We start from the raw sequence: 20,168 nt of genomic DNA on the forward strand, positions 1-20,168 counted from the left end.
TGAGGAGGGTGTCACTCACTGCTTGGGGTGCAGTAAAAGTTGGTACAAACACGTTAGAGAACAATTTTGCGATATCTAGACAAATTGGAGATGAACATTTCCCCAATTCTGTTCTCTGTATATATCCTGGACTGATTTTCACATAAACCTGTGGAATGTGTGCGGGGGTGTCTGGCTTGGCATTGTTTATTAAAGTAAAAGATTGGAGATCAACTAAATGCTTATCATCAGGGGAAGCATATGTGACGTGTTTGTGCAATGAAAAAAAGCAAGTTGCAGATGAATAACTTACATTATTGAAGCTGTTACAGGTTGTGGGCATAACACCTCTATGAATACTGTCATTGTCATTGCCGCCATCCTTCCCATTTTACAGAAAAGTGAAGTATCTTCCCAAGATGTACAGCTCGTAAATGGGAGAGCTGGGCTTTGCACTCAGAAATCCAGACTCTTCTTAATGACTACATTATGCTGTATTTGGAGAATTGTTGAAGACAGTGCCTTTCTCCCCTCCTGACTCCTTATACCGCGTCTCTGAGATGGAGGCTGTGTCAGGACAGGAGAATGTTGGCTCATTGGAGAAGATAAGCTTCTTGTTATATAAAATCCTTAAGAGTCGTAAATTAACTCCGAACATTCAGGAGGAAAAAAAGCCCCGTAGATTTTCTTATATTCAACGAACAGGATCAGCTCCCGTGTGTGAGAGGAGACAAATCAAATCAGTAGACTTAATACAGTATCGATCATCTCAGTAACAGTAGTAACAGACAGGCTTGTTGTAAGGACTCAGCGAAACCCTGCACTTCTGAAGTGCCTGGCACGTGGCAGGTGCTCAGTAAACGTTCTCTCCTTTCATCTAAAATTTCTAACTCTTTGTAGTACTATTGTTTATGTTAACACCTCAGTGAACCAAGGGGTTTCATAGAAAAGCCCTTGAGGTCTGAATTTATGAATTTGTATTGCTGATTGCAGCATGTTCTAAGTACACAAGCAAAGAAACAAGAAATGATAATGGATTTGGAGCAGCTGTGCAAAGTCAGCAGCCAGAAAGAGATCCAAAAACCAGTACAAGTTTATTACCAAGTGGGAGAAAGTGGAGGTCATTTAGTGGCCAAGACCAAATAAGTTCTAGAAATAGTGGATAATTCCTATCTGCAGTGTACCCTTGAAAACAGTCATGAATTTCTGTCACCTTGATAGGAGAATATTTGTTCCTGTTCAAGATGATGAAGAATAGCATTGAATAAAGCAAAGACCTCAGCCACCATGAAGCTTGCTGCCAGACGGATACCCATAAATACGTAAAATATGTGTCATGTCAACATAGGGAGAGATGGGGATGGGTGTCCTGATGGAAAATAAAGCAGGAGAGTGCGTCGTGGTGTTCAAGGTGAGGCTGTAAATTAGGCAGGAAGGTCTCCTAGAGAAGTGGCATTTCCGTAAAGGCCTGAGAACGGTGTGAGAGGGAGGGAAGGACTCTTCTGAGGAGAGAACTGCAAGTCCCAAGAGTGTGCCTGTCCGTTCCAGGAACGGCAAAGACGCCAGTTGGCTTGAGTGCGGGAGCTCGGGAGAGAGTGGAGACGGGGTGGCCACACCCGGTACTATTTCCCCGGCCACTGAAAAGATACTGGCTTGTTTTGTGAGTGAGACGGGAAACTGTTGAATGATACCATTATGGACTGACTTGTGTCCTCCTCAAATTCATATACTGAAACCCTAACCCCCAATGTAGCTATATTTAAGGATTTGGCCTTTAAAGAGATAATTAGTGTTAAATGAGTTCATTAGGGTGGGGCCCTAATTCAGTCTAATTGGTGTCCTTGTAAGAAGAAGGGATCAGGACACAAGAAAGACACTAGGGGTGGGAGGAAAAGGGGGAAAGACTGTGTGAGGACATAGCATGGAGGCAGTCCATCTTCAAGACAAGGAGAGAGGCCGCAGGAGAAACCAAACCTTGATCTTGGACGTCCAGCCTCCAGACTGTGAGATGTAATCTGTCGTGTAAGCCACCGATGGAGTAGATTGCAGTGATCGGGCAACGTGACAGACATTTACCGTGACAGTCCCGGTGGGAGGTGACCACAGCCCGGGCAAGAGTGCGGGTCAGTGTGGAGGATGTGTTGCCCAGAGTCAATGCATTTGGTGATGGGTTGGATGTGAGGTCAGAGGAAAAGAGCCAACTTGGAGCGAACTTCACATTTTTGCCCCAAACAGTGATGTGTGATGGTCTCGTGGGCTGATTTGGAGATGGCTGGAAAAGCAGGTTTAGGGGAGTGATGATGAGTTTGGTTTTGGATTTGCTAAATTTGAGTCCCCTCTAAGACATCAACGCTGATGTGTCTTGTAAGCACACGTATGCATCGGGAGATGATGCGGGAGGCTCCTGGCTGGAGCTATAAGGATGGAAGCTGGGACTTAAGCCGTGACACTGGATAAGATACCTAAGGGCTGGAGTGTAGTTGGAGAGAGAAGAGTCTGGAAGACTCAGTCCTGGGTCCCTCCAGCATTTGGAGTTGGGGGAGAGGAGGAGATGTGTAGTGAGGAGTCCCCAGTGAGATGGGAGGAAGATGAGGAATACATACAGGGCCCTTGGCGTTCAGAGCCACGTACATGTGGCTTCTTACGGGTAAGCGGGCATCACTGTGGTAAGTGAGGCTGAGAGGCTGGAGGACACGGTGGTCAAACACGAAGAGAAATCCCCAGACAGATTTCTCAGATTAACCCGCCAGAGGAGAGGTTGCATCCCGATGCTTCCTTGGCTGTGGGTGGGATGACGTTAGCTGTTGGGAGTGAAACGTACGGCTCTGAAGGATGGATGCCACTTCCTTTGAGGGTCTTTTTGGGAAAAGCAAACTCTGATGGTCAGGAATTTCAGTCTTAGATCATAGATAGGATTTGGGTCCCTCTGATATGATATGAAGTGATACCTAAACGTATATCCTGCATGATACCTCTCCCTGAGATGGGACATATATCCGTCTGATAGCGCACACACATATCCTTCTGGTGCGTACCAAGTAGATTCCTGTGGTGTGTGTTTACGTGCTGTCTCTAGAATTCCAGTTTTGCGTGGAATACACCTTTAACTTCTCCTTGATTAGAGGGAGCTAGAAGGGGCCATGGAGTTTTGTAGGAAATTTCCATCTACCTGTATTGACTTCTGAGATTCCCCTGGCTACCAGGCTTCTCCGTTTCTGTGCTTGCAGTCAAAATCCTTCCCCTTCGTCAGGCTCTTCCTGGGTCCGACCCCTCTGTGCAATCATCTTGGATTCCTCTGCCCCTTCCTGAGGGTCTGTTCTCTGAGCCATTTATTAATTATTGCATCATGTGACTTGGTTGGTATGTGCCATCTTATATATTTCACATTTATTTCATCGCTTTTAGTAGATTGTTTCTTTTGATGTGTTTACCTTGCTAGGTTGTAAATTTACTGGTAGCGGCAATCATGTCAGTTTTATTTTATATTCTTAAAAATATGGAGCTCACAAATGTTTAAAGCTGTGGTTAGGTAATTATTCTATGTGAGATAGAAAAACATCTCTAAAATAAATTGTACAGATGATTCTTTGCTTAAAGGAATAAATTGTTTTAATGCTTTAAAAATAATCTTTTAAAGAGAAATCATTTTCCCATTAATATTAAATTAGAGATGTGTTTTATTGGAGTATTTTGTTCCTGCTTTATGAAATAAAATCACACGAAGGAGGGGAAAATGTTCTTCTGAACAGGTGTCAACAAGACATTCCCAGTAATTACTGGAGCGTTCTGTTCTGAATAAAGAATACAGATTCACGACACGATGGAAGGGAATAGGGTGCTGCTGTCTGGTAGTACAATATCTGGGTCAGCGTTTCCTGTCCTGTTTACAGAGGTTATAATTTCAGTAATTTAAATTATTTAATTACATTTTTTCATGATTCTCAAATTGCCTTAACATTTTAAGGTCATTTCCAAGGCAAAGTTTAGACATTTTAAACATAGCTTCCCTATTTTCACACGTTTCCCCAGACATATGAGAATTTTGTTGACTCTTGAAGAGAGACAATGAGAAGTAACATCAAGGCCTCTAATCCCTTGCTTAACGGTTCATTCATTCATTCGGCATTATTTATCGGTGCTTCTGTGGGCCAGTGGGAGCGATGAACAGGATGCAGAGGGCTGAGGCCTCAGCCAGAGACTCATTCACCAAACCCGCACTGAGCAGCGGCCCTCTGCCTAGGAGCTAGTGGGATGGCGAGGTCACGATTGATTGGGTTAATCCTGGGGGCTGCGTGATGGGTTGTTAGTTGTGGGTGCCAAGTCTCTCTCTGCTTCGGGGCTTCTCTGAAACGTTAGGACCTTCCCCTGTAGAGCACACACCAGGCTTTAGCGTGCTGTCAGCTCCCCATTGACCTGGAGCTCTGTGATGATCGTGTTCACTCACCTGGCGCCAGGATCTCATCAGAAGCTGGCACACAAGAGCGTGTAAAGATTTTTGGTTCACAAGTGGATGCATGTGTGAATAAGGGTGTGATTCTGTACAGCCTGTAATTAAAAAGCTGTCTGCTCTTTAGAATGTACTTATAAGTTTATTTTTCTCTCTTTCGTTTCAAAACTGTCATTTTTCTGAAGCAAGCATGTCTTTAATTGTGCTCAATTTCCAGAGTTATCCACGGTCCCACACATCCCTAATTTAACGTGCTGGTCGATGAATGTGTGTTTTTCTGGAGGCGTTCCTAGGTCTCCTTGCATGTGTTCTGCTGTTTGGAAAGTTTTTGTATCGTAATTCCCAGGGACGTGAGGAGATGCCCAGTTTTACCTGGATTTGCGTTGTTTGTTTAATAAGATAAGACCAGATGTGCTCAGATAGTTTAAACAATATGTATTTCAGTACCAGATGTGCCTCTGTTAAATTACCAATTCAGGGTAATAAATACGCTGCTGTTGTATGTTCACTTTCATTGAAATCTGTCTCTAGGCAATTTATCTTTATTAATTTGTGATATTTTTTCCTTGAAAATGGCCAGAATATTTTGGCCAAGCAATTCGGACTCCTTTCTGACAACAGAATTATACCTCTGGTAACTCTTTTGAAAGCAGTCATCATTCATCTTGCAATGGAATAGCATCTCTTTTTCTTGTATTTTCATTGTTATTTAATGTATATGATATTTATGGTCATGATACTATTCACATGCACTGTAGAAATTTTGAAATACAAAGAAAAACTATTGTCAGTTGTAACCCCATCACCAACATGTAATGTACTTTTGCACCGCCTTTTTTCCTATGCCTTTAAAATGATCTCTATTAAAATTTTCCCTCAGCACTCCCTCTCGTCAAATGACCAATGTCCTTCTGGGGGAAGTTAAAAAGCATCTGTTAAGAGTTAAATCCAGGTACAATAAAATCCTTTCATCCCCCATGTGTATTGAGACATTGCCTTTTTCCTTTGCACTCTGTGGCTGTCTATCTTCTATGACTTTAAATTTTCTTCCATTGTCTATCTGCGCCTTAGAAAAGATGCAAAGTAATTGTCTTAATAAAATTTTGGCTTTATTTTTATCTTAATAGAATCTTAGTCTTGACCAAAGGTGGCTAACACAACCCCAGTTCCATTGTCTCTTGAGACAAATAATTCTTTATTCAACTGTCAACATTACATGGTATCACATAATTGAAATTTGCTAAGAGAGTAGAACTCAGATATTCTCACCTAAAAACAACGGTAAATATGGGAGGTGACGGCTGGGTTAATTAACTAGATGGGGAGCCCTTTCACAATGTATACATATATCACATCACTCGGGTGTATACTTTAAATATCTTATAATTTTATAGGTCAATTATACCTCAATAAAGCCAAAATTTGAAAAACCCCACTAAATGGGCATCTTTCAAATACTTACTGAAAGAATGTTCTCTAGCTCTGTCTCCAATATTCATCAAAAATCTTGATTTCAAAGGTGACCCAGCCCATCTTATGCTCTAGATGTGAATCATTCAATGGGATGTTTCCTCTTCTCTGTCGGCCGCTAAAAGCTTAACACAAAATACAGGATCCCTGCTGTCTACTTGTGCATTTGAAAAAATGCAAAGCAAACGTCTTAATAAAATTTCACCTCACCTATTGGCCTCATTGTGTGTCCTTTCACATTCCGGTCTTATTTTTCTTTAGTTCGTGTCATATTGTGGTATTTTAAGCCTTGTATTATATGCTTCTTACCAGCCTCTTTGAAGTGAGATTTTTAGAATAAATAAAATACGCTTATTTAAACCCTGATGTCATGATTAGATTTTCTTCCTTTGAAAATGACTTTTGTGTCATCTGAAATCTAACGACTCAGTGGCATTTGTTTGGAAGTCTGCTTTAGTTTTATTTTCTACAGTTTTCAGAAGTAGCATACTTGTAGAAGGCTGGGAGTTCAAGAAGCATACTTGCAGCGTGGACTTCAGTTTTGCAGTTCCAGTGAGCATGACGTGGAATCTGTAGTCTCGGCAGACGCTTTCCACACACCACCCGGGAATACAGTCCTGCCGTTGCAGGGCTCCTCCCCACGTTCCTGAAGTGAAGTTTGAAATGCAGAGCCCGGGCGGCTGGACTTAGGTACCGTGGTTTGGGCTGGGCTGGATGGGAACACTGTCATCGGACTTCACTTCCCTCCCCTTTATTCAGCTCCCTTGCCCACAAGAATCAATTCCATTCCAGAAATATTTTGTGGACGCTTACACGCCATATGTTAAGCAAGCCAGAGCTCCTGATGCGGAGAGCTTTCAATCTGATAGGAGACAAAACAAACATCCAATTAGCTAAAACACAAGAAAATAGAATACTCTTTGTATAAGAATGGTTCTAAGCTTTGGGGTCTGAAGAGGGTAGATCGCATCTGTTTGAGGGGTGGGAAAGGCCCCAGCCAGGGGGAAGCGATCCTGCTTATTCTAAAGTCTGGGCTGTTTCCTGACCATCAGAGGTCGAGTGACGGTGAGAATGAAGCCCAGCAGGTAAACCCAGGTGGTGCGGTAACAGAGGGAGAAGGTGTCCGGTGCACCTGGAGAGTGGGGGAGGGGTGAAGCCACCTAATAAGGTGCTGTGGGATGCTCACTTCCGGGAAGGGGAGGGGCTGCGTTGGGGAAGCCATTCAAGGGATGAGCATGGGGAGATGGTGGAGTGCTAGAGCGCTTTGTGTGTTTCTCCAGCTTTACTGTGCATGCAAGTCACCTGGGGATCTTTTTTTTTTTTTTAATGTTCAGCCTTCTTTTAATTTATTTATTTTTTTAGTTTTGGCTGTGTTGGGTCTTCGTTTCTGTGCGAGGGCTTTCTCTATTTGTGGCAAGCGGGGGCCACTCTTCATCGCCGTGCGCGGGCCTCTCACTGTCGTGGCCTCTCTTGTTGCAGAGCACAGGCTCCAGACGCGCAGGCTCAGTAGTTGTGGCTCAAGGGCCTAGTTGCTCCGCGGCATGTGGGATCCTCCGAGACCAGGGCACGAACCCGTGTCCCCTGCATCGGCAGGCAGGTTCTCAACCACTACGCCACCAGGGAAGCCCCACCTGGGGAATCTTTAAAGTGCTGTTTCTGATTCAGGGCCAGGGTGGGTCTGAGGTGCAGCATTTCTCCCCTGCTCCCGAGTGAGGTCTGTGCTTCTGGCCCATAAGTAGCAAGGCTGCTGGAAGCAAGGCTCTAGGCTGTGATCCTTAGTGAAGGTGCCTCTCAATGCCCCTCTTGATTGTTTCAGTGTTTTTTAAACTTGCTTCCTAGATCCCTGAGGCCTGCGGGGTTGGGAGTAATTTTTGTGCAAATAAATACATTTCAGTCTGATTTAGTTATTGGGGTTCTGGGTTTAAGATTTTCCTTGAAAAAGTGGGGTGGGCTGCACATGTAGCTTGAAAACCACTCCTTTTGATCACAGGAAGCCAGCAACAAGCTTTTGAGAATGAGTACGTAGTCCAAAGAGGGAGCCGCAGCAGCTAGGAGCAGGGTGCATTAGAGGGCTTAAGACCTGCAGACAAGGAGACCAGGTAGTTTTCCATCCTCGCGGTGTTTCTCAGGGTAGTGCTGGCTTTGGATGGGATGGTGAACATGGGAACTGCAAGACAGGGCGTGACGACGTGCGGTAGCGTATTGGATCTGAGCCGTCAAAGGCAAATCGGGGCTCTGAGCCATCTCCAGGATTTGCGGTCTTGAAAAAGGAGTTTGGATTGTACGCGGTGTTTGACCCGTGGTGGGCCCTAATGTCTGCCCACTTTCCCTAATCTGGTGGCACTCGCGTTGCCAGGCGCCTCCCACACCCAGCACCACACCCATCACGGTGGGAGCAGATTCCTTCTCTGAACAGCACTTAACACCTCACGGTGTTTTCCCCCTTTGTTTTTGTAATTCATGAGATTTCCTCCCTAATTGGGTTAAGCATTCTTCTGGCCAAGAACAGTGTTTAGTTTTTTGTTGCAAACGTAAGACTTGGCACTTGGTGCTTGGAAAAGATATTTTGAATGAATCAACATAGAAAAACGCATTTCAGTTCCTCATGCCTGAGTCCAGGTGTTCAGGAAATCCATATGGAAACATCGTAGATTAATACTAAATATGAACGGAGCCCTGAATGTCAGCAGAGACTGCAATTTGGAGTCAGGCCGGCCCACCATGTATATAAGTTATGTGACCTTGGCTGAGTTATTAACGTCTCTGGGCTTCTGAGCTGGTGAAAAGCTTTCCAGCTTTCCTTTAAATGAAGATCAAAATTTTCATATTTCTTTAAAGACAGCCTTCATTTTGCTGTGTAGCGTTTTACATTTTTCCAAGCTGCCATACCAGGGATAAAAATGTGAGTAGATTTGGGTACTTAAGTGGACCTCAAAAACAACGCTAGAACAACAGCAATTTCAGAAGGGATATAATCATCCTAAGTGGTTGGCAGTGGAGGGGAAAAATAGGGACGCTTAATTTTTCAACATGACACTAAGTGTCCATCAAAACACGTACAAATCTCCTAGAGGGACAGACCATGCGGTGCTGTGGCCATCTGAGTCACCAAATTTGAATGTGATAGTATCTGAAATGAACTCAGAGTGGTTGTCGTGAAGACCTACAGTAATAAAGATCCATTGGAACAGCTGCCTGTATACGTCTAGAGACAGTCTGTACCGAAGGTAGGAGGTGGAGTTGCGCTATCCCAGGGGTGCTGCCTCCCATAATAGTGTCATAACGGGCATGGAAGGTGTAAAACGCTTGCCTTTGAAACATGCCTGACTTTCGGACTTAGAGGCTCTCGTGTCTTGTCACACAGGATGGAAACCTTTTAAAGCCCATCGTATTTGAAATCCCGTTTATATTCATAGTAGTCAGTACTTAAAAAATTTTTTTTAAAGGAACTAATGTTTTTTGTTTTTGTTTTGCGGTACGCGGGCCTCTCACTGCTGTGGCCTCTCCCGTTGCGGAGCATAGGCTCCGGACGCGCAGGCTCAGCGGCCATGGCTCGCGGGCCCAGCCGCTCCGCGGCACGTGGGATCTTCCCGGACCGGGGCACGAACCCGCGTCCCCTGCATCGGCAGGCGGACTCTCAACCACTGCGCCACCAGGGAAGCCCCTAATTTTTTTTTTTTAATTTATTTTTTGCTTCATTGGGTCTTCGTTGCTTCGCGCAGTCTTTCTTTAGTTGAGGCGAGCGGGGGCTACTCTTCATTGCCGTGCTCAGACTTCTCATTGCTGTGGCTTCTCGTGTTGCAGAGCGCGGACTCTAGGTGCGTGGACTTCAGTAGTTGTGGCACGTGGGCTCAGTAGTTGTGGCTTGCGGGCTCTAGAGCTCAGGCGCAGTAGTTGTGGCGCATGGGCTTAGTTGCTCCGAGGCATGTGGGATCTTCCTGGACCAGGGCTCAAACCCTTGTCCCCTGCATTGGCAGGCGGATTCTTAACCACTGGGCCACCAGGGAAGCCCGGTACTTTAAACTTCTTAATAGGTACTTTCATTTCTAAAGAGAAGGGTTTGTATATGAAGACCATCATGTACTTTGTCAATATAGTTTCCATAGAGATGTAAAGAGACAAATCAGGAGGATCTTTCCTATTTCTGGTTAATTGCCTTGGAGTTTGCTCAGTTTTTCTCTTGCCTCTGTATGTGCGATTATGAGATGAAACATTGATATATAAGAAAAGCAGGATTAATCTTAGCTTTGTATATAATATATGCAAAAATTGCATTGTTTAATGACCTTGGTCAGGGACAGTGAGACAGATTCCTTCCAATACCTTAATGAATGCCTGATACTACATTAAGTTCCTCTTTCAATTCACTGAAGTGCAGCTGATAACACTGCAGCTCCTCCGGGCTTCTCCCAGGGATGCCCCAGGCAGGGCTAGAGTCTTATCTCCTGAGACATTTCAGAACTTAAGTTCTGTAGTTTTTCCGTGGCTCAGCTCTCAGAAGATTTCCCAAGTGTTTGAGGAAATGCTGTTTTAAAATATCTTACGTTTTAGGCGATGGTATAATCGAAATTTTGGTGGCTCAGCATTGCCTAGAGGAAGAACGCTAAACCCACAGGGCCCTTCAGTCTGAGGTCGCCCATCGTCCCGCTCTTGTCAAAGCATCGCCCCACGTTGTCTGTCCCTGATTAAAGTGACTCCACAGCACGGTCTCGCTTCCAGGTTCCTGAGCATCTGTTTTCTCTGCTTGGAAAACCGTTCTTCCTTCGCCCTTTGGGAATCCTCTGTGACTCAGCTCCAGGGTCCTCTTCTCCACAGCCTAGCTACTCATCTTGCTCTGTCCCCCAGAGCTTTGGACATACCTCCATCGTAGCACCTGGATGTTGCATTTTAATTATTTATAATTACCTCACCTTCACACATCGGAGGCAGAAACTGCATCTCAGTCATGCCTCAGTCCCTATCGAGCAACTTGTACAGAGTTGGCGTGTAGTAGGTGATTGATAAACGTTTCTTTAATTCATTACAGTTTCATATGGGTTTTTCTCAAGGTTTTACAAATTTAACTGCTAACAGTCCATCCTCTCTCCTCATCTTGCAAAGTACACAAAGCACCTGCTAGGTCTCTGTTGCTATTCAAAGGCTTTACAGGCGTTACACCATGTAATTCTCAAAGCGCCATATTACGTGAAGTACTATGATTTTTCTAATACAATTTTATAATTATAAGTTCATTTGCATATGTCTTTTAAATAGCATCTCAAAATATTTTACTCCACTACCAACTAAGTCTAGGTTTCACCAAATTATTCTCTGGTATGTGTATATACCGTAGTATGTAGAGTAATTATCAACCAGAGAAATTTCCTGTGACCAAGACTATTATGCCTTAGGTCACTCTGCCTCACTGATACATTCTTTAACTTGTGTGAAGATACTTTCAATTATCAAATTAAAAATAGTGATCTAGTTAATTCCTTTATTCATTTGCAGACATTTGTTGAAGACCTACTGTGTATCAGACACTAGGATACAAAAACGAATAACAGTGGTTCTTATCTTCCTGAACTTTGTACGTTAGGACTGGGAATAGCTTCTACGTTCAGAATAGATTTAGGAGAAGGTAACAGGTCTTTGCTCAGAAGTTTGCCCCAGTGTGAGAGATGTGCTTTCTGTTGCCAGCATGGTCAGATCCAAACGTAAATTTGAAGGAAGAGCTCTATACTGTTGCATAGATTCTTCAATGTTCACTCCGTCTTTATTAGCTTATTTAAAATCATTTCGTAGATGCATAGCCACGCTCATTTTCAAGACCACAGTAGAAATGTTAGCATAAAAAGTAAGAGCTCTGGAAATGGTTTGTTAGCTTATAAATTTGCTCTTACTACGGGTTTAGTCCTAGAATTTGTATCTAATTAACCCTAGAAATGACATATGATCAGCTCAACCCAGGGAAGCTTTTGGGGAAGCTGGCTCAGTATAGCGGTGCTATAAACTACTGAGGCTAGTTTTCAAAGTAGAATGATAATTTTATAATATGTATAATATTATATAATCACAGTAGTAAGTATATGCACACTGGAAGGAAAAGTTCTATATTTCTGAAAACTAGGGGCAAACCTTAAAATGTCTGCAGTGTATGACAACTTTAAAAAGGTTATACTGTGAATAAGTGATTCAAAACAAAACACGTGATTGTGTTTCTCATGTCCTTCTTGAGTCTAAAATCTTAACACCCTAAGGAAGGATTTCAGAACCAACAAGGCATCTACAGTGATAACATGCTCTTTGAGTTTTACGGTTGACACTTTTCCTCCCATTTGCCAAATTGCTGTGTTCAGAAGGATGCCAATTTATTCTAAGTTGATTTACTCTTAGATCTTCTTCTGTCCTCCTGGCTTCTCACAGTTGGTGCTTCAAGATAAAGGGAAATTTTGAAAATAGATAAATAGAGTTATTTCGTCAACTCAGGTCTCTTCATATAAAGTCATGTGTGTACCTGCTTGGGGTCGGGGGGAATGATGTTAAACACTGACCTGCCCTTAGGGTTTAGCTGTTCGGACCTGCTCAGGATGAGGATATTTCAAACTTTTCTCCTGACATTATAGAACCTTAGTAGATGGGACTGGGGAGTGATTTGGTTTAGTCATGTTCTGTGGGGCGACAAAGTCACTTCCGTGGTATCACATTTCCTCCTCTTAAGAGGGAAGTAAATTATTTGAAACATGGTCTTCCATGTCTGTCTCCTCCTAGCTTGTGGATTCTTTGAGGGTACGGACAGCGTGTATTTCTCTCTCCATCTCTGACATCTAACATAGAGCAGCCCATGAAATCGACACGCAGTACATTTTATTGATTGAATTAATGAAATGGAATAACATGGCACCAGTGCATTGGGCCATCTGTTTTTCCTTCTGAATACTTCCTCATTTCAGCTAGTGGTAACTCCATCCTTGTAGCCGTGCAAACAAAACAAACAAGCAAACAAACAAAAAACCAGGGCCAGCGCCATCAGCAAAGCCCTGGAGTCATCCTTGGACCTCACTGTTTCTCTTACCCACATCCCATCTCTCAGCAAATCTAACTGGTTCCACTTCCATCCCGGCATTCCACCCCTCCGTCTCTCCTGCTACCAAAGTTCCTTGTCCTCCTTTGCTGGGATTCTTAAAATCCCTTCCTAACTGATCTCTTCTGTCCTTGTATCCTTTGTTGTGGACAGGTCTGTCCACAACATGGCAGCCTGCGTCATCATTTAAAATCTTGAGTCAGATCATGCCATTCTCGTATGCAAATCATGCCCGTGGCTTCACCATGTTCAGAATGAAAGCCAGCATTTCAACAGGACTCCGTGAACCTGGGCCATCTCACCTCTAGAACCTCACCCCTACCTTGTTTCCCTCATTCCCTCTGCTGTAGCCACACTGCCTAGTTGTTAAATTCAATGGACAATTTCAGTCTTTATCTGACGCCAACGGGAATAACCATTGAACATTACCACCTTAAAATTAACAAAAAGTATGAGATCAAGGAGGAAGTATTTCCAAATAAGATCCATTGTTTTCCTCTGAGAAACAGCCCCTGGAAAGAAAATGTGCGAGTGTGGTAATCTCCTGCCCTTCATCTCTGGGTTATGATCACTAGTCAGATGTTTGTCAGGCATCTGAATAGAGTCTGCTATTCTTTCGGGGTCTTTTTCTCCTTCTCGGAAATGAACAGCTGGAGGTTATGATTTATGAAGCCCATTTCTCTCTCCTGCTCTGAAAAGTCAGGCGTGTGACTCTCATCAGACTTCTGATGCAGGCAGGATCAAGTTTGGGCAAGTTGCCTGTAGTTTTTACAAGAAAGACAGGTTCCATGGGCCCTTGTAGTTGGAGAAGGCTCTCAGAATTCCCCTTTTCACCTGGATATGACCTGAATACCCAGATGACCTCCAGGGCCGGGCAGTAGCACAGCATTTAAAACCAGACTCCAGGCTCTGGGTAGATGCCTGGGTAGATGGCCCACTTCTACCACTGGCCTGTGTTACTCAACAATCTGTGCCTCAGTTTCCTAATCTGTAAAATGGAGATTATAGTAGTAGATATTATTTGTGTTAAAAAAAGATAATCCATGTAAAGCATTTAGAAAAGACCTTGGTGTCTAATAAGCACTCAGTGAACTTTAGCTGGTATTAGTATTAGAATTAAAATCAGAATTAGAGGTAAGATGAAAGCAGCATCAGTAATAGTATTAACGTTATTACAGGGCTGGCTTTAAGTCTAACAGTGAAACCCCATGTCTAATTATTAGGAGGGAGGTGAGGAAAGGAGATCCTATTAATGACAGTAAAGATGGGTAAGGCCAGAGCAGGTGACAGCTGTTTATGTAAAGAGTACACCTAGAGGTAGCTCAGGATATACCTGCTTTTTAAGTTACAAATAGATGTTCCACAGACATCACCTGTCTTCATGATCAAGAAGTTCCAATTACTTTGAAATACAGAATCTCCAATATAAACTTTCCAATGTCTCTTGAGTGCTATTCATGATCTACTCTGGTGAGTTACTTACCAACTGACATTTAGAATAGAAAATATAGTTAGTTTTAAAGGCTGATGAAAAACCATTTCTACCTCGTCTCTAAAGGAGCTGAGGTTATGGGTAACCCTTTTAAAAATTATGTTTTCGTAAATTATAATAAGTTGTTAGTCTTCTGTTATGTAAGGCTAGTGCTCTTCATGCAAATATGAATGCAAATTTTCCACTAAAGGTGTGGAAAAGTCTACAAAACAAGGGACTGTACTTACTAATTGGATGATCTGCCTGGTCCCTTGCAGAGCTGTTACTGTCTCTGTGACTCTAGGTGTAGAGCAATTACACAGCCACATCTTCAAGCTACTCTTGAATCGCTGTTGCTGGAGGGTCCCACAATCATGCTATGCAGAAAAAAATCATGGCTTGGCACAATGGAGGCTGGCGGTTGGTTTTCAACACATTCTAAGTAGACAGCAACTTACTTTTCCTTCAAAAGGAATTTAAAATGACCCTGACATTGTCATAGTCACAGAACACTGATTTCCCACTGAGGTGATGAGGAAAATATGAAAATAAAGAGAAACACTTAATGGAATCGGTATGGAAGAACTAATTTCATGTAAGAAAGAAAAACTCACCTGTTAATCAAGGAACCACAAAAGAATCCTACAAATCTCCTTTCTGTACACTGTTGACTATTTAAACAAAAATACAATCACTTGAAAATTAAAATAACGTTCTCCAAAATAACTGTTTGGTAGCAAGGAAATCACTACAGTCATTGGTAATTTAGATAATTAAATGAGAATACTGCACATAAAAACTTATGGGGTATTTCATGTTCATGGATTTAGAGATTTAATATTGTTAAGATGTCCATACTACCCAAAGCCATCTACACGTTCAGTGCAATTGCTCTCAAAATTCCAGTGACATTTTTCACAGATATAGAACAAACAATCCTAAAATTTGTATGGAACCATAAAAGACCTCGAATAGCCAAAGCAATCTTGAGAAAGAAGAACAAATCTGGTGGCATCATGCCCCCTGATTTCTAACTATATTACAAAGATATAGTAATCAGAACAGTATAGTATTGGCATAAAAACACACATGTCAATGGAACATGACAGCCCAGAAATAAACCCATGCATATATGGTCAATTAATTTACAACAAAGCAGTCAAGGATATATAATGGGTGAATGAGAGCTTCTTCCATAAATGGTGTTGGGAAAACTGGACATTAAAACGTAATACCAAGAGAACTAAAAGATATAAAAAGAGCCAAATGGGAATTCAAGAGCTGAAAAAAACAGCAACTGAAATGAAAATTTAACTGGATGTGATAAACACCAGATTAGATGAAAAACTCATAAAGTAGAAGACACAGAAATAGAAATTATCCAAACAGAGACAAAGAAAAGAGACAGAAAAAAAACAAAACCCACCCAAACCTAGAGACTCAGTAACCTGTGGGACAATGTAAAGCAATGTAACATGTCTGTAATTGGAGATCCAAAAAAGCAGGGGCAGAAAAAAGTTTGAGGAAATAATGGCCAAGATGTATTCCAAATCTGAAAACTACTATAAATCTGCAGATCCAAGAAGCTTAAGAAACACTTAAGCTATATAAACTAAAAGCTTAACCAAGAATGATTTGTTGACCCTCTTGAAATAAAATTCTAGAAATAAAATTGCCATCTGGTTATCTCCTTTACTAAAGTGGCAATTTGGATATTATTTTTAAAATCATGAGAATAGGAGAATAGAATAAATGTGCTTATGTGAAGTACTGATTTCTTTTTTTGCTTGAGAATTTTAAAATGCTCTAAATCTGAAATAAAATTGAATTCTTTCTTTTTTTTTTTTTTTTTGGCTGTGTTCGGTCTCCTTTGCTGCATGCAGGCTTTCTCTAGTTGTGGCGAGTGGGGGCTACTCTTTGTTGCGGTACACGGACTTCTCATTGCAGTGTCTCCTCTTGTTGTGGAGCACGGGCTCTAGGCACGCAGGCTTCGGTAGTTGTGACATGGACTTAGTTGCTCCGTGGCATGTGGGATCTTCCTGGACCAGGGATCGAACCTGTGTCCCCCACATTGGCAGGCAGATTCTTATCCACTGTGCCACCAGGGAAGCCCCAAGTTGTAGGAGTTTTAAAAATACATTTTGGAGATTAACCCCTTATCAGATATATGGTTTGCAAATATGTTCCCCCATTCCATAGGTTACCTTTTCACTCTGGTGGTTGTTTCTTTGTTTTTTCTCTGCAGAAGCTTTTTAGTTTGATGTAGTCCCACTTGTCTGTTTTTCTTTTGTTGCCTGTGCTTTTGGTGTCATAGCAAGAAGTCATTGCTAGATCAATGTTATGAAGCTTTCTCCCTGTGTTTTCTTCTAGGAGTTTTATACTTTCAAGTCTTAAATCCATTTTGAGTTCATTTGTGTATGGTGTAAGGAAAGTGTCCAGTTTCTTTTTTTTTTGCACTTGGGTATCCTGTTTTTCCAACACTATTTGTTGGAGAAACCATTGTGTAGTCTTGACACACTTGTTGAAGATCATTTAACCATATACACTGGATTTATTTTTGTGTTCCCTATTCTGTTCCATTGGTCTATATGTCTGTTTTAATGCCAGTACTGTACTGTTTAGAATACTGTAGCTCTGTAATATATTTTGAAAACAGGAAGTGTGAGGCCTCCAGGTTTGTTCTTTCTAGATGTTGTTTTTGCCTATTCAGAGTCCTCTGTGGTTCCATATGAATTGTAGAATTGTTTTTTCTATTTCTGTAAACAAATTCCATTGTGATATTGATAAGAAAATCTGTAGATCACCTTAAGTAGTAATTTTAACAATATAAAGTATTTCAGTTCATGAACACAGGATGTCTTTCATTTATATGTCTCTTCCTTAATTTCTTTCAGTAATGTTTTATAGGTTTCAGTGTGCAAGTCATTCACCTTCGTTAAGTTTATTCCTAAGTATTTTATTCTTTTTCATGTTATTGTAAATGGGACTGCTTTCTTAATTTTCTTGTCAGATTATTTGTTGTTTGTCTATAGGGTTGCAATTGATTTCTGCATGTTGATTTTGTATTCTGCAACTTTACTGAATTGTTTATTAATTCTAACCATTTTTTGCTAGAGTCTTTAGGGTTTTCTACATATAAGATTATGCCATCTGTAAACAGACATTATTTTACTTTTTGTTCAATTTGAATGTCTTTTATTTCTTTTTCTTGCATAATTCCTCCAGCTAGGACTTCCGGTACTATGTTAAATAAAAGTAGAGAGAGTGGGCACACTTTTCTTCTTACTAATCTTAGAGGAAAAGCTTTGTTTTTCCACCATTGAGTATGATGTTAGCTGTGTACTTGTCATATATGGTCTTTATTATGTTAAGGTAGTTTCCTTCTATTCCTAGTTTGTTGAGTGTTTTTATCATGAAAGGGTGTTGATTTTTGTCAAATACATTTCTGCATCTATTGGGGTGGTCATGAGAGTTTTATCCTTTGTTCTGTTAATGTGGTATATCACATTGATTGATTTTTGTGTGTTGAACATCCTTGCATCCTAGGAATAATTCCCATTTGTATGATTCTTTTAATGTGTTGTTTAATTTGGTTTGCTAATACCAATACTTTGTTGAGAATTTTTTGCATCTATACTTATCTATTATACCTATAGTTTTTTTCCTTTTCATGTCCTTTTCTATCTGTGGTATCAGGGTGATTTTGGCTTCATAAAATTTGGAAGTGTTCCCTGCTCTTCAGTTTTTTGGAGGAATTTGGTGTTAATTCTTCCTCAGATGATTTGGTAGAATTCATCAGTGAAGCCATCTGGCTCTGGGCTTTTCTTTGTTCAGAGACTTTTGATTATTGATTCAATCTCCTTACTAGTTATAGGTCTGTATACATTTTCTGTTTCTTTATGATTCAGTCTCAGTAGGTTGTAGCTCTAGAAATTTGTCCATTTCTTCTAGGTTATCCAATTTGTTGGATAATTTCTGTATAATTTTTCAAAGTAGTCTCATACGCTTTTAATTTCTGTGGCATTGGTTGTAATGTCTCCTCTTTCATTTCTGATTTTTTAGAGTCTTCTTTTTTCTGATTTAATCTAGTTAAAGGTTTGTCAATTTTGTTGATCTCTGCAGAAAGAATTTGATTTTTTCTATTGTTTTCTATTCTCTATTTCATTGATTTCTGCTCTAATCTTACTTCCTTCTTTCTCTTAACGTTGGCCTTAGTTTGTGCTTCTTAGTTCCTTGAGGTTTAGTTAGTTTGTTTATTTTAGATCTTCTTTTTTACTGTATGACTTATTTTTATAAATTTCCCTGTTAATACTGCTTTCGCTGCATTCCATAGTTTTAGTATGTTATAGTTTTGTTTTCATTTGTCTCAAGATATTTTCTAATTTATCTTTTTATTAATTTTTTGACCCGTTTTTTGTTCAAAAGATTGTTATTTAGTTTCCACTTATTTGCGAATTTTACATTTTTCTTTCAGCCATTAATTTCTAGTTTCATTCCATTGGGGTCAGAAAAGATATTCGACATGATTTCAATGTTCTTTAATTTGTTAGACTTGATTTGTGGCCTAATATTTGGTCTAGATTGAAGAATGTTCCATCCATGTGCACTTGAGAAGAATGTGTACTTTGCTGCTGTTGGGTGGAATGTTCTGCATATGTCCATTAGGTTCATTTGGTTTATAATGTTGTTTAAGTCCGCTGTTTCCATATTGATACTCTGGATAGTCTATCCATTATTGAAAGTGGGTTATTTAAATTTTCTACTATTATTGTCTTACTCTCTTTCACCCTTCATTTTTATTTATGTGTGTCCTGATTTTGGATGCATGTATTCATAATTGTTTTATCTTTCAGGTGTATTGACCCATTTATCACCACATATTGTCCTTCTTTGTCTCTAGTGACAGTTTTTTTTGTTTGTTTGTTAATTTTAATTTTTTGGCTGCATCAGGTTTTAGTTGCAGCACATGGGATCTTCATTGCGGCACAAGGGCTTCTCTGTAGTTGTGGAGTGTGGGCTCCAGGGCACATTGGCTCTCTAGTTGAGGCGCGTGGGCTCAGTGGTTGTGGCACACGGGCTTAGTTGCCCTACGGCATGTGCGATCTTAGTTCCCAGACCAGGAATTGAACCCACCTCCCCTGCACTGGAAGGTGGATTCTTTACCACTGGACCACCTTTTCTTTTGATTACCATTTGTATGAAATGTCTTTTTCTATCCTTTCACTTTTAACCTATGTATGTCCTTAAATCTAAACTGAGTCTTTTGTAAACAGCTTATAGTTGGATCTTGTTTTTTTAATCCATTTAGCCACTCTTTTGATTTGGAAGTTTAATCCATTTACATTTGAAGTAATTATTGATAAGGAAGGACTTACTATTACCGTTCTGTTAATTGTTTCCTGTCTGTCTTACAGCTTTCTTGTCCATCTTTTCCTCTTTTCTTGCCTTCCTTCATGATTCTTTGATGTTTTTTGTAGTGCCATGCTTTGATTTCTTTTTTATTTTCTTTTTTGTATCTTCTATAGATATTTTTTTTGTGATCACAATGGGACTTATTGTAAAACATCTTATAATAATCTATTTTAAGCTGATGACAACTTAACATCAATCATATACATATACTCTCCACTTTTACTTCTCCCTCTCTCCATACTTTGTTATTGATGTCACAGATTACATCTTTTTGTATTGTGAATTCATTAGAATATTTTTATAGTTAGAGTTTTTTTATACTTTTA

The 20,168-nt window shown here is 40.8% G+C and overlaps 1 long non-coding RNA gene across 20 annotated transcripts in view; it reads left to right on the forward strand.

Moving 5' to 3' along the window:
- The window catches only part of LOC137211355 (uncharacterized), a 218,998-nt gene that overhangs the window by 15,031 nt on the left and 183,799 nt on the right, over positions 1–20,168 (forward strand). For 2 of the 20 annotated variants that reach the window (XR_010937050.1, XR_010937062.1), the window contains one exon: positions 6,369–6,586. The exons of the other annotated variants lie outside the window; for them this stretch is intronic. This is a non-coding gene — a long non-coding RNA (uncharacterized lncRNA). The remainder of the gene's footprint in view (positions 1–6,368; positions 6,587–20,168) is intronic. 20 annotated transcript variants of the gene reach the window in all.

This window comes from Pseudorca crassidens, chromosome 18, assembly GCF_039906515.1.
Source record: "Pseudorca crassidens isolate mPseCra1 chromosome 18, mPseCra1.hap1, whole genome shotgun sequence".
In the NCBI taxonomy this organism is placed as follows: Eukaryota; Metazoa; Chordata; class Mammalia; order Artiodactyla; family Delphinidae; genus Pseudorca; species Pseudorca crassidens.